This window comes from Oryctolagus cuniculus, chromosome 2 (genome assembly GCF_051225735.1).
Source record: "Oryctolagus cuniculus isolate XC-2025 breed Fujian yellow rabbit chromosome 2, ASM5122573v1, whole genome shotgun sequence".
Taxonomy (NCBI): Eukaryota; Metazoa; Chordata; class Mammalia; order Lagomorpha; family Leporidae; genus Oryctolagus; species Oryctolagus cuniculus.
This window is the reverse complement of record NC_142868.1, coordinates 183,757,428-183,771,467: the sequence shown is the minus strand read 5'-3', so window position 1 is coordinate 183,771,467 and position 14,040 is coordinate 183,757,428. Positions and strand designations below refer to the sequence as shown.

The 14,040-nt window shown below is 39.3% G+C and overlaps 1 protein-coding gene across 6 annotated transcripts in view; it reads right to left on the bottom strand.

Moving 5' to 3' along the window:
• The window catches only part of ATAD2B (ATPase family AAA domain containing 2B), a 221,718-nt gene that overhangs the window by 22,877 nt on the left and 184,801 nt on the right, over positions 1-14,040 (bottom strand). The gene's annotated exons all lie outside the window — the stretch shown is intronic.

The following is a 14,040-nucleotide window of genomic DNA, read 5'->3' as shown; positions in this document are numbered from 1 at the left end:
TACACTGATACTTGAAGCATGCATTGGAGTAGCCACAGAAAGAGTAGGGAGAAACCAGTGCAGGTTCAGGAAATTCTGTGTAAGAAAATTCTTGAGGAAAAACAGCTTGTGGATTTCGGGAAACTCAAGTGAACCCTGTGTGCTGGTTCACTTCCCAAATGGCCACAATGGCCAGAGCTGGATTGATCGAAAGCCAGGAACCAGGAGCTTCTTCTGGGTCTCCCACGTGAGGGCAGGGGCCCAAGCACATGGGCCATGCTCTACTACTCTCCCAGGCCATTAGCACTAGAGAGTTGGATATGAAGAAGAGCAGCTGGAACACAAACTGGCATCCCCATATGGTATGTCGCCCTACTACGCCACAGCATTGGCCCGGAGAATATCTAGGTTTATTATCTAGGATTATTCACTCAGTATAATTATTGAGATTCATCCCTATTGTTACATGTATCAGTACTTCATTCCTTTTACTGCTGACTAGTTACCCTTTTTATGAATGTAACAATCTGTCCATACACATGTGGACATATGTTAGGGATAAATCCAGGTTTTGGTTACTATAAACAAAGTCACTACAAACACAAATATAATTTCTTAGTTAATATTTGGGAACAGAATGGCTGGGACACATGATAGGTGCATATTAAACATTTCGACACACTATCAGAGGCCGGTGCTGTGGCGTAGTGGCTAAGATCCCATATGGGTACCAGTTCAAGTCCTGGTTGCTCTATTTCCAATCCAGTTTTCTGCTAGTGCACCTGGGAAAGCAGTGAAAGATGGTCCAAGTTCTTGGGTCCATGAACCCACCTGGGAGAACTGGAAGAAGCTCCTGGCTTCAGCCTGGCACAATTCTTGCCATTGAGGCCCTTCAGGAAGTGAACTAGTGGAGGGAAAATCTTTCTCTCTCTCTCTCTCCATCTCTCCTTCTCTTTCTATAACTCTTTCAAGTAAATAAATAAATCTTTAAAAAAAACACACACTATCAAATTGTTTTCCAAAGTAGTTGTAACATTTTATATTCTTATAAGCAGAGCAACAGTTCCTTTCCATTTCTCCAAGTTCTTGCCAACATGTGATATTGTCAGTCTTTTTGATTTTGAACAAACCTTACAGATGGGTAGGGGTATCTTATTGTGATTTTAATTTCTATTTCACTGAAGATCGATGAAGCTGAATAATTTTCATTTATTTATTATCCTTCACTTATGTTCTTCAGTGAAGTTCCTTCAAGGCTTATACTCATCTTTTAATTTGGCCTGTTTTCTTACTAAATTTTGAGACTTCATTTACTATTCTGGGTACTGATTTTAGTGCTTACATTTAGGTGTATGATACAATTTGTGTCTCCTTTTCAAAGGTCATTTCTTGGTGTGCTGGTATCAATAGTTACAGAACTGTAAGACCACACATTGACCAATGAACTGACTTCATACTTTTGCCAAAAAATGTGTGGAAGTGTGTGGTTAGCCCAGTGGTTAAAAAGCCTACACCTCACAATGGAGTACCACAGTGTAATGATGATGATGTGATACTTAGATTTCCTGTGGACGCCCTTCATCAGACAGAGAACAGTCCTTTCTATTCATAGTGTATTGGTGCTTTTTAATCAGGAATGGATGCTGGATTCTGTCTATTTTTTTTGCATCTATTGAGATAATCGGAAAATTTTCTTTGTGTTAACACAACTACATTGACTGGCTTCCAAATGTTAAGCCAATCTTGCATTCCCGGGATAAATCCTACTAGATCATGTTGTATCCTTGTATCACATTGTCACATATAATTTGATAAAATGTTGTTCATGTTTATGAGGAATAATCACTTATAGTTGTTTTAATTATTTGTATTTCTTTTACTGGTTTTGCTATCAGATTAATGTTGACCTTACAGAAAAGCTTGAGAATTCTCCAATTTTCTGGAAGGATTTGTATAGAACTGATATTTTTTCTTCCCTAAATGTCTGGTGAAACTAATCAAAGAAGGCATTTGGGCCTGAAGTTTTCAATCACTTTAATAGGTAAAGCATTACCTGGTCACATTATCTATTTCTTCTTTGACGACCTTAGATATTTTCTTTCAAAATTTTGTATAATTTAAGCTGTCAATTTATTGGCATAATATTCCCTTATTGCCCCTTTAATATCTATAGAATACATAATAATGTCTCCCTCCCTACTCTGATCAGTTCAACTAGAGATCAATTGCTGACCTAGAAGAATCAGCTTTTGGTTTAACTGATTTTCTCTATTTGCATTTTTCTGTTTTCTATCTCACTGATTTCTGAACGGCTCTTTATTATTTTATTTTATTTTATTTGCTTTTCTTTGTGTAAAAGCTACGGTCATTGATCTGAGACGTTCTTCTTTTCTAATTTAGATAGTGCTAAAACATCTCCCTCAGTACTGCTCTAGTTGCATCCCACGAATGAGAGTGTGTTTTCATTTTATCCAGCTCATAAACTTCTCCGATTTCTTCCTTGGCTCAAAGATTATTTAGAAGTTGGTATTTCATTTCCAATTTTATTTTCCAGATAGCTTTATCTTACTGATTACAGCTTTAATTCCATTGTGATCAAAGAAAATAATTTTAAAACTCAAATTCTTTTATGTTTATTGACACTTGTTTTATGGTCCCTCTTGACAAATATTCTAATGAATTTGGGAATAATGTGTACAGACGCTATAACTGGATAGTGTGTCCTATAAATGGCACTTTGGTCAAGATAGCTGATAAGAGCTGTCCAAGTCTTTACATTTTTAATGATTTTCTAAGTACTGGTTTCTATTATTGAGAGAGCTACTGAAACTTTAAAGTTTAATGAAAAAGTTCCTTTCTCTTTGCTGTTCTATCAGTTTTTGCTTCATGACTTCAGAAACTCTGTTTTAGGAAGCACAGAAAATAGAATTATTACATCTGCTTGATGATTATGAAATAACCCTCTTTTTCCCAGGTAATATTCTTTGGTCTAAAACCTATTTTGTCTGATATTTATATATTTATTCCAGCTTTCCTTTGTTTGGTATTAGTAATACAGGCTTTTAACATATTACTATCTTTTTTTTTAAAGATTTATTTATTGGGGCCGGTACTGTGGTGCAATAGGTTAATCCTCTGCATGCAGCGCCGGCATCCCATATGGGTGCCAGTTTGAGACCTGGCTGTTCCACTTCCAATCCACTTCTCTGCTGTGGCCTGGGAAAGCAAAGCAGTGGAAGACGGCCCAAGGACTTGGGTCCCTGCACCCATGTGGGAGGACTGGGAAGAAGCTCCTGGCTCCTGGCTTCAGATCAGTGCAGCTCTGGCCATTGCAGCCATTTGGGGAGTGAACCAGTGGAAGGAAGACCTTTCTCTCTCTCTCTCCCTCTCACTGTAACTCTACCTCTCAAATAAAAAATAAATAAAATATTTTTAAAGAGATTTTATTTATTTATTATTTATTTAAAAGGTAGTTATAGAGAGGCAGAGGAAGTGAGAGAGAGAGAGAGAGAGAGAATTCTTCCATCCATTGGTTCACTTCCCAAATGGTCACAACGGCTGGAGCTGCACCAATCCAAAGCCAGAAGTAAGGAGCTTCTTTCGAATTTCCTATATAGGTGCAGGGGCCCAAGGACTTGGGCCATCTTCTACTGCTTTCCCAGACCAGAGCAGAGAGCTGGATTGGAAGTGGAGCAGCCAGGATTAGAACCGGCGCCCATATGGGATGCAGGAACTGCTGGTGACAGCTTTACCCACTACCCCACAGTGCCAATCCCCATATCTGTATCTTTAAAGTGAGTTTCTTATAGTGAATATATGCTTAGGTCTTGCTTTTTTGTTTTTTTCTTTTTCTTTTAATCAAATCTAACTCACTCACTCTCTCTCTCACTCTCTCTCTCTCTCTCTCTCGGGTATGGTTAGGCCATTTTTTCCTGTAAACAATTATAATGAACATCCTTAGAAGTAGCTAGACTTTCAAGCTGATAATGCAATGTTTATAGCCTAAGTGATTCCACAGCTTTCCACCACTAGGCTAAGCATTTATTCCAACAATACTTTTAAGAAAAACTCATTTTCATGGCATGATTTTTTTAAAGTTTGTTTTTATCAGTTTTATTTTTTATCCCAAATTATTTCATAGTTAAGAAATTGTGTTATATTTATGGGTTCAGATCATATTTACACATTAGCAATACAATGCACATTTCTAATGTATCTCCATTATGTTACTATGCTTCCATTTTATAATTTCTAGCTAATCTCAGACTTTTTGAGTTACTTGTAACAAGAGAAAAACTGGTAAAATTTATGCATTGGTCACATTTTCTAAGAACACACTTCTTACAAGATGCCTACAAAGATCCTGCTCTTAAAAGAGTTCAAAGTTCAAAATAAGAGATAAGGATATACAAAAAAAAAGTTACTTCAGGTAAAAAATAACCAAAAAAGGAGTATCTCAGAAAGATTATATGCTATGCAATTCAGATATGAAGGGATTATTTATAACTGGAAGGAAATCAGAAAAGCTTTCACAAACTTAGCACTTAATGTTCTGTGAAAGATAAATGGAATTTTAAAAACGTAAGTGACTTCTAAAACTGCATTTTTTAGGAGTAGACATTTAGCACAGCAATTAAGACACTGCTGTGACGTCCACAGCCCGTGCTGGAATGCCTGGGTTCAAGTCTTGGCACCACTCCTGATTCCTGCTCTCTGCTGAGGCACCATCTGAGAAGCAGTCAGTGGTTGCTGAAGTGGCTGGACTCCTGCAAGCCACAGGAGAGACCTGTATGGTGTTCCCAGGGCTCAGCTCTGGCCCTTGTGGGCATTTGGGGAGAGAACAGCTGGCAGGAGCTCTCTCTCTGTCTTCCTCTGTCTCTCAAGTAAACAAATAAAATGCATGTTTATTTAAAAACAAAAACAAAATACTATGCACTTTTTTAAAGGTGTATTTTCTTGTATATAAAACATATACCTCAAAAAAAAAAAAAAAAAGAAAAGAAAAAAGAAAAAACAAACCTGATTTAAGGAATTTAAATGGTGGCACAGTGGGTTAAGCCACTGCCTGCAATGTCAAGTTCCAGCTGCTCCACTTCCAATCCAGGACCCTGCTAATGCACCTGGGAAGGCAGCAGAGGATGGCCCAAGTACTTGGACACCTGTCACCCCTGAAGGAGACCCAAATGGAGTTCCAGGCTCCTGATTTTCACCTGGTCCAGTCCTGGTCATTGTTGTCATTTGGAGAGTAAACCAGCAGATGGAACATCTCTCTCTGTCATTCTGAAAGAGTTACACAGAGAGAGAAGGAGAGAGAGAGAGAGAGAGAGAGAGAGAGTTCTTCCATCTGCTGGTTTACTCCACAATTGGCCGCGATAGTTAAAGCTAGGCTGATGTGAAGCCAGGAGCTTCCTCTGGGTCTTCCCAAGAGGGTGCAGGGCTCCAAGGACTTGGGCCATCTTCTACTGCTTTCCCAGACCATAGCAGAGAGCTGGATCAGAAGTGGAGTAGCCTGGACATGAACTGGTGCCCACATGGGATGGCAGCCCCATAAATAAATCTTTTTAAAAACTGATTTAAGAAGAAAATAAGTATAAACTCACAGTAGAGTCAATATGTTTAACAAAGGTACTAAAATGGTAATATTTGGACTTAACCTCCATCTCACCACTCCTTTAACTTCTACCTCCAAACTGATACTAAAAGGCCAGGGCTCTGTATTACTTATCTGCGTATTCCTAACCCCGAACATCATTTATATGTAGAGAATATTTAATGAATGGGTGGTCACTAACTGGTGAGTCGGTGAGTGGAGAACTTCCTGCTACTCCTCCACAGAGGCCCTCTATTCTCCAGTGCACTCTTGTACGTTACTTCTCTCAACCTTCCCGCTTTGCTCATCTCTGTGCTCTACTGACCCTATGCAGTGATTGAGCTAAGAGTTTGGATGTCCCCCAAATGCCTGTGTATTAGAGCCTTGGTTCCTAAAGTCTTATGCTAGTGGTTAGTGGATTAAGGGTGGAGACGTGACTAGTCATGGTGTCAAGGATTTAGGCCCAAGGAGAGGTTTTAGGTCACTCGGGCATGGCCTTGAAAGGCAGCTCCCACCAGAGGGTTGTTGATGAAGGCTGAGTTCTGTCTAGCTGCTCTCTCTGCTTCCTGGCTCACCATGTAACTCTCCTTCCACATGCATTTTGCCACCCTCTTCAGACACCAGACTAATGGAGCCACCATAAACCAAAATAATCTTTCTTCCTTTCTAAGTAAGTTTCTCTCAGGTATTTGTTATAGTGATGAAAATCTGACTAATATATCCTATGTACATATTTCTGATACAGATCTTATGACAGCATTTTAATTACCTGCTACCCCATGAAGACATTGTTGGGGATGGCATCATGGTGTAGCGGGTAAAGCTGCTGCCTGTGGCACTGGCATCCCAAATGGGTGCTGGTTTGAATCCTGGCTATTCCACTTCCAACCCAGCTCCCTGCTAATAGCCTGGGAAAACAACAGAAGATAGTCCAAGTGCTTGAGCCCCTGCACCCACATGGGAGACTCAGAAGAAGCTCCTGGCTTCTGGCTTTCGACTGGCCCAGCTCCAACCACTGTGGCTATCTGGGGAATGAACAGCAGATGGAAGATATTACTCTCTGTCTCTGTCTCACCCTCTCTGTAACTCAACCCTTCCAATAAATAAATAAATCTTAAAAAAAAGACATTATTTATTACTGCCAACTCTATGCTGTCAATCTTTTTAAAAATGGCCAATAATTAGATAAGTGTATTTGTCTAGACTGCGGGGACTATGTTGTACATAACTGTTGTACTAAATTGCTTACTCTAAAAATACTTATGTTGAATTCCAAATGCCTAGTACCCCCGTAATAATTGTATTTTCAGACAGAGTCTTTAAAAAGATTATGAAGGTAAAATGAGGTCATATGGTTAGGCCTAATCCAATCTAAACAATGTTCTCATAAATAGAGGAAACCTGGACACACCAAGTGACACCAGGGATGCACGAGCACAAAGGCTCTGTGAAGACAAAGGGCCATCTGTAAGCTCAGAAGTCAGGTTTCAGGAAAACAAACTTGCTGAGACCTTCATCCTCAATAATAGCCCCTAGGATTGCAAAAAAAAACAGTTTCTCTTGTTAAAGTCACCCAGTCTGTCATATTTCATTATGACAACCCTAGCAAAATAATTCAGTTACGTACAGGTGGCCTGCACACAGTACTATGTACTACTGCAAGATCATAATACAGATATGTATTATATCTGCGTCTCAAGAGGCAAGGGCTGTCACAGTCATCTTTGCATTCTAAGAACCTAGTTTAGTAGTTATCACATGACACACACGAAACAGTAACAGAAATATGAGTGAGTTTTGTTGAAGCATATGGTTCAAGAAATGTAACTATGGCAAATAAATCTAAAAATATATTAAGACCAGACCAGGGGGGACTCCAAAAGCTATGAGGAACCTGGTGCTTTATTTCTACGTAATTAGTACAAAATACAAGAGTCTGAGAAATCTAAGAGTTCAGGGCTGAGATGCCAGCAAAATCAGTCAAACCATGGTATGTGTATAAATGAGCACTGTGGGTAGGGGATAGAAGCACTACGAGACCAGAATGGATAGCACATAATATATCAGAGAGCTATGCGGTATCAATCAGGCTACAATATCTGATACTGATAACATTTAGAACCTAATCCTCTGCCTGTGGCACCAGCACCCCGGGTTCTAGTCCTGGCTGGGGCACCTGATTCTGTTCCAGTTGCTCCTCTTCCAGTCCAGCTCTCTGCTGTGGCCCAGGAAGGCAGTGGAGGATGGCCCAAGTGCTTGGGCCCTGCACCCCCATGGGAGACCAGGAGGAAGCATCTGGCTTCTGGATTCGGATTGGTGCAGCGTGCCAGCCGTAGCAGCCATTTGGGGGGTGAACCAACGGAAAAAAAAGGAAGACCTTTCTCTCTGTCTCTCTGTCTCTCTCACTAACTCTGCCTGTCAAAAAAAAAAAAAAGAACCTAAATCTCTAATAAGCCCATATTTATTTTCTGTCCACATCATTCTCAAGGGAGAGAATCTGGATAAACACTGAAGCGGCACACACAGCTTTATTTATTTTTTTTTAAAGGAGCTGATACTGCTTTGATTTTTTTCCCCACAGAAACATTTTATTTAAGGAATACAAACTTCATGCTTTTCATAAATATAACTTTAGGAACATACCGTACCTGCACTTACAGCCATACTCCCACCCCTCTTCCTTCTCCCTCTCCTATTCCCATTCTTATTTTTTACTAAGATCTATTTTCAATTAACTTTATACACATACGATTAACTCTATACTATGTAAAGAGTTCAACAAATAGTATTAAAAAACTGCTCAACAGTTGAGACAAGGGCTGTTCAGTCATTGCATCTTAAAGTGTTAATTTCACTTCTATAGATTACTTTTTAGGTGCTCTACTAGTTATCACAGATCAGGGAGAACTTATGGTATTTGTCCCTTTGGACTGGCTTATTTCACTAAGTACGATGTTCTGCAGTTTCATCCATTTTGTTGCAAATGACAGGATTTTTTTTACTGCTGTGTAGTATTCCATGGTGTACATATCCCATAATTTCTTTATCCAGTCTTCAATTGATGGGCATTTAGGCTGATTCCATATCTTAGCTATTGTGAATTGAGCTACAATAAACATGAGGGTGTAGATAACTCTATCATATGCTGATTTCATTTCCCTTGGGTAAATTCCCAGGAGTGGGATGGTTGGGTCACATGGTAGGTCTATATTCAGATCTCTGAGGTATCTCCATATTTTCTTTAGTGGCTGTACCAGTTTACATTTCTACCAACAGTGGATTAGGGCACTGTTTTCTCCACATTCTTGCCAGAATTTGTTGTTTTCTGTATGAAAGCCATTCTAATGGGGGTGAAATGAAACCTCACTGTGGTTTTGATTTGCATTTCCCTGATAGCTAATGATCCTGAGCATTTTTTCCATGTGTCTGTTGGCAATTTGGATTTCTGCTTCTAAAAAATGCCTGTTTAAGTCCGTTGCCCATTTCTTACCTGGATTGTTTTTCTTGTTGTTGATGAGTTTCTCTTTATATATCCTGGCATTAATCTTTTATCAGTTGCACACTTTGTAAATAATTGATCCCATTCTGTTGGCTGTCTCTTCACTTTCCTGAGTGGGTTGGGCCAATGGTGTGTCAATTTTTTTTTTTTTTTTCAAAAAAATCAGCTTTTTGTTTTGCTGACGTTTTCCATTTTTTTTGTTTTGTTTATTACTTCTCTGATTTTAATTATTTCTTTTCTCCTACTAGTTTTGGGTTTGGTTTTCTGTTGTTTTTCCAGGTCCTTGAGATGCACTGGTATCTTATTTACTGGGTGCCTTTCCAATTTCATGATGTAGGCACCAACTGCTATAAAATTTCCTCTTAACAATGCTTTTACTGTATCCCATAAGTTTTGATATGTTGTACTGTCATCTTCATTCACTTAAAGAATTTTTTTGATTTCTCTTTTGATTTCTTCAAAGAACCCCTGTTCATTCAGGAGCAGTATCCATGTGTTTACATATATTTAGAGTTTTCTTGAGTTGTTGATTTCTAGCTTCATTCCATTGGGGTCAGAGAAGAAGCATGGTATGATTTCAATTTTTTAAAATTTGCTGAGAGTTGCCTAGCATGTGGTCTATCCTAGAGAAAGCTCTATGCACTGGTGAGAAAAATGTGTATTCTGTGTCTGTAGGATGAAAAGTTCTGTAGATATCTGCTAGGTCAATTTGGTTCATAGTGTCGATTAACTCTTGCTGTTCCCTTGCTGATTTTCTGTCTGGTTGATCTGTCCAATGCTGAATGTAAAGTACTGAAGTCCCTAAATACCATGGTATTGGAGTCTATGTCTCCCTTTAGATCCATTAACCTTTCTTTTAGATAGCCAGGTGCCCTGTAATTAGGTGCATATACATTCATAATAGTTATATCTTCCTGTTGAATTGATTCCTTCAATGTTACATAGTGCCCTTCTTTGTCTCTTTTAACAATTTTTGTGTTAAAGTCTATTTTGTCTGATATCAGGATGGCCACACCAGCTCTTTTTTTGGTTCCTGTTAGCATGGAATATCTTTTTCCATCCTTTCACTTTCAGTCTATATGTACCTTTGTTGGTGAGATGTGTTTCTTGTATGCAGCAAATAGATGGGTTTTGTTTTTTAATCCATTCAGTCAGTCTGTATCTTTTAAATGGATAGTTGAGGCCATTTATTTTCAAGGTGATTACTGATAAGTAATGATAGTGCCCAGCCATTTTTCCATAAATATTCCTATTGTTTACTTTGAATTTCCTTTCTATTTCTACTAGGAGATTTTCTATCTTCACTTTCTCTCGTAGTGATGATCATGCTTCTGTGTTGCTGTGTGTAGCACATCTTTAAGCATCTTTTGAATTGCTGGACGAGTGGTGACAAATACTTTAATTTTTGTTATGGAAGGTCTTTATTTCACTTTCATTCCTAAATGACAGCTTTGCAGGGTACAGTATTCTGGGTTGACAGTTTTTTTTCTCTTAAGACTTGGAATATATCTCACCATTCTCTCCTAGCCTGTAAGTTTTCTGATAAGTCAGCTGTGAGTCTAATTGGAGATCATCTGAAAGTAATCTGGTGTTTCTCTCATGTACATTTTAGAATCTTTTCTTTGTTTTACTGTAGAAAGCTTGACTACAATGTGTTGTGGTGAAGATCTTTTTTGGTCATGTCTATTAGGAATTCTGAGTGCTTCCTTTACTTGGACATCCCTTTCTTTCTCCAAGTGGGTAAGTTTTCTGTAATTATTTCACTAAAAAGGCCTTCTAATACATTCTCTCTTTCCATGTCTTCAGGAACTCCTAAGACCCTATATTGGGTCATTTGATAGTATCCCATAAATCTCTGCTCTGACACTGATTTTTAGTGTTATTTCTTCTTTTTTTTTTTTTTGTCTGACTGTAAAATTTCCAGAGATTTGTGTTCTAAATCAGATATTCTTTCTTCTGCCTCACTGAGTCTGTTCTTAAGACTTTCCACCATATTTTTTTGTCTTAATGAATTCTTCCTTTCCAGTATTTCTTTTTGATTTATCTTTAAAAATCTCAATTTCATAGGAAAAATTTTCATTAATGTCATGAACTGATTTCTTTAGTTCATGAATTTACTTCTGATTACTTCTGAGTAATCCTATGATCAATTTTTTGAATTCCATTTCTGGCATTTATTCAATCTCTTCATCTTCACATACTAGTATTTAAGTGTTATGTTATTTGGGGGGCATTATGTTGTCTTCCTTATTCTTTTTAATTTGTCTCTCCAAATGTTATTTTTTTAAGATTTATTTATTTATTTGAAAGCCAGAGTTACAGAGAGAGAGAAGGAGAGGCACAGGGAGAGAGAGAGAGAGAGAAGTCTTCTATCCAGAGGTTCATTCCCCAATTGGCTGCAATGGCTGGAGCTGCACCAATCCAAAGCCAAGAGCCAGGAACTTCTTCTGGGTCTCCCATGTGGGTGCAGGGGTCCAATGACTTGGGCCATCTTCCACTGCTTTCCCAGGCCATAGCAGAGAGCTGGATGGGAAGTGGAGCAGCCGGGTCTCAAACTGGCACCCATATGGGATGTTGGCACCCATATGGGATGCTGGCAGCCTTACCCACTACACCACAGCCCACAGCGCTGGACCCTGTCTTCCTTATTTTTGTTTCTTGAATTGCTGCATTTATTATTTGTCATTTGAGGAGATACTTGTTTTTTTCCCCCTGTGATGGCTTTTATCTTTGAACTATGTCTCTGTGGCTTAATGATTGTCTGCTCTTTCAGGGAATACCCAGAGCTGTGTGCTGGGTGTGATCAAGGAGCTCTGTTCAGTTCTCCAGTGTGAAGGGAATATCTAAAGTGACACCCAAGTTGGTGTCAAGTTGTAATCAGAGGGAGGTCTGTTCAGTTCTGCTGGCATAGTTTCAGACTCACCTCCTCTCCTCAAAGGAGAACAATGCCTGGGCACTAGCCCCAGTGGGTACAATTTTCATCCACGCTGCCACAAGAACTACACAAAGAATCCACGCAGTTCTTCGTGCGAACATGGATCCTGCAGCAATGGCCCTCTCCAGGGAATCGGGGAGCACCCACAGTGATTGCTCAAAGTCCTAACCACACCCTGCACTCTCCCACAGAGCCACAGTGTTTTCATAATCCTGGCACTCAAGATTCCCACTGTCATGAGCTCCCAGCCCCCTGTCAATTCTCCCAACCAGACTCAGGTGTCTCCTCTAGGCTGGTTGCTAGGTACACAGACAGGAGCTGGCACAGCTGCTGCATATGTCCCAAATGGTGCCCGCCCTCTCTCGGCTAGTTACAGGATGCCAGTGCATCCCCTCTTTGCCCTCTAGGTTGGTAGGTACCTATCCCCCCACAGGGCTCCAAGCCAACTCACACCAGGCTCTTCTTGCAGCTTTACTGCCAGTGGCTTGGGCTCCTATAGGCTCGTCTCACCTCACTCCAAAGCTGGTGCTGAGGCTCTCGGCTGCTGGGGTCCCGAGTTGTGTGTGTCTACACTCTCCCTGCAGGTGCACAGTGTCCCTCTAATTTGCGTGGAATTTCCTCAACCATTTTTTCCCTAACGCTTCCCTAAGACTGTACTCTCTCTACTTTTTTTTAAAACTATCTTCCCCTAGAGTAGAGCAACAAGCTCCCTCCCTACTCTGCCATCTTGACTCGCATAGCTTTCAAAATGATAGTTTGTGTCTTCTACATCTATACTAGGTTTTTTTTCCCAAATGGCCCAGTGTTCTGCAAAACAGAACACTGTAAGCTTTCAAATACTCACGGGAGCTTGTAAAAGTAATACAACATTCATGTAATTTCCACTTGCTACACAACAGACCCTGAGGTTATTTTTCTTGTACATAACAAGTGGTTCTGTTGTTAAGAAAAAACAGGCCTCTTGACTAAATATATGAAAAAATATGAACATAGTCAAAATGAAGCATTTCAATTATCTCACTTTTTGTAACTGAAGGAGTGAAGGGGGTAAAGTTACAAGTGTGCCAGGTCAACTGCAGCTATGAAATAGAGCTATATGCATTTATACAAATGCAATCTATAGTATAAGGTCATTTTGTACCAGAAACCATTGCTTCTTAAAAGTCATATTAATATCAAAATGGTTATAATTAATTACTTAGGGGGAAAATCTGTATTGAGACCGTCTCAACTGTTTTTCTCTTAAGCACTCAAATTCATTTTCACTACCAGTTCCGAGATAGGACTGATTTCAAAATGTGGTCCAGGGAGTGTAATAATCACAAAATATAGAGGGTCTTTCTAGAGCAAATATGCAGGTACCCAATGAACCAATTTATGAAGAATTATAGCACAACTTAAATAATGATGCTAACAAGAATACAAGAAACATTAGTTGACCTGTATGGAATATTCACTATGTCCCAGGCTCTTCACTAAGTGCTTTACGTATTTAGGTTGAATGTATAAAAATGGCAATTTTGTAAAGCTCAACTAATATACTTTCTCACTTCATCTTAACGACCACCCTAGTTAATGAGTGCTATTATTATCCCTACTTTAGAGCTGAGGAAACTAAAATTTAGAGGACTTAAACTGATTAAAATTAAAGAACTGGAAATAATGCCAGGATGTAAATACAAAGCTCACTTTCTCATCACAAACTGCACAGTATCAACAGTTTTTTGTGTCTTAAAATACTACCAGCGACTGCTGACAGCTGCAAGTGGCCTGGCACTAACAGCTAGACCTAGGAATATACCTGCTAAACATAATTTCATAGAATACCAGCATCAGACAAGCCCACTCAGCGACTAGGACGGGTTAAAATAAAAACAAGGCCACTCTGTAATCATAGCTAAACACAGACAAAAACATGAACATTGTCCTACCCATAAAAATAACCAAGCATGCCTTCTTTACTACTCACAACTTTAACCTTGCTCCAATTCCACTGCCTTCTGGGTTCTTAAAATAGCTAATTCTAAATCACCCCCA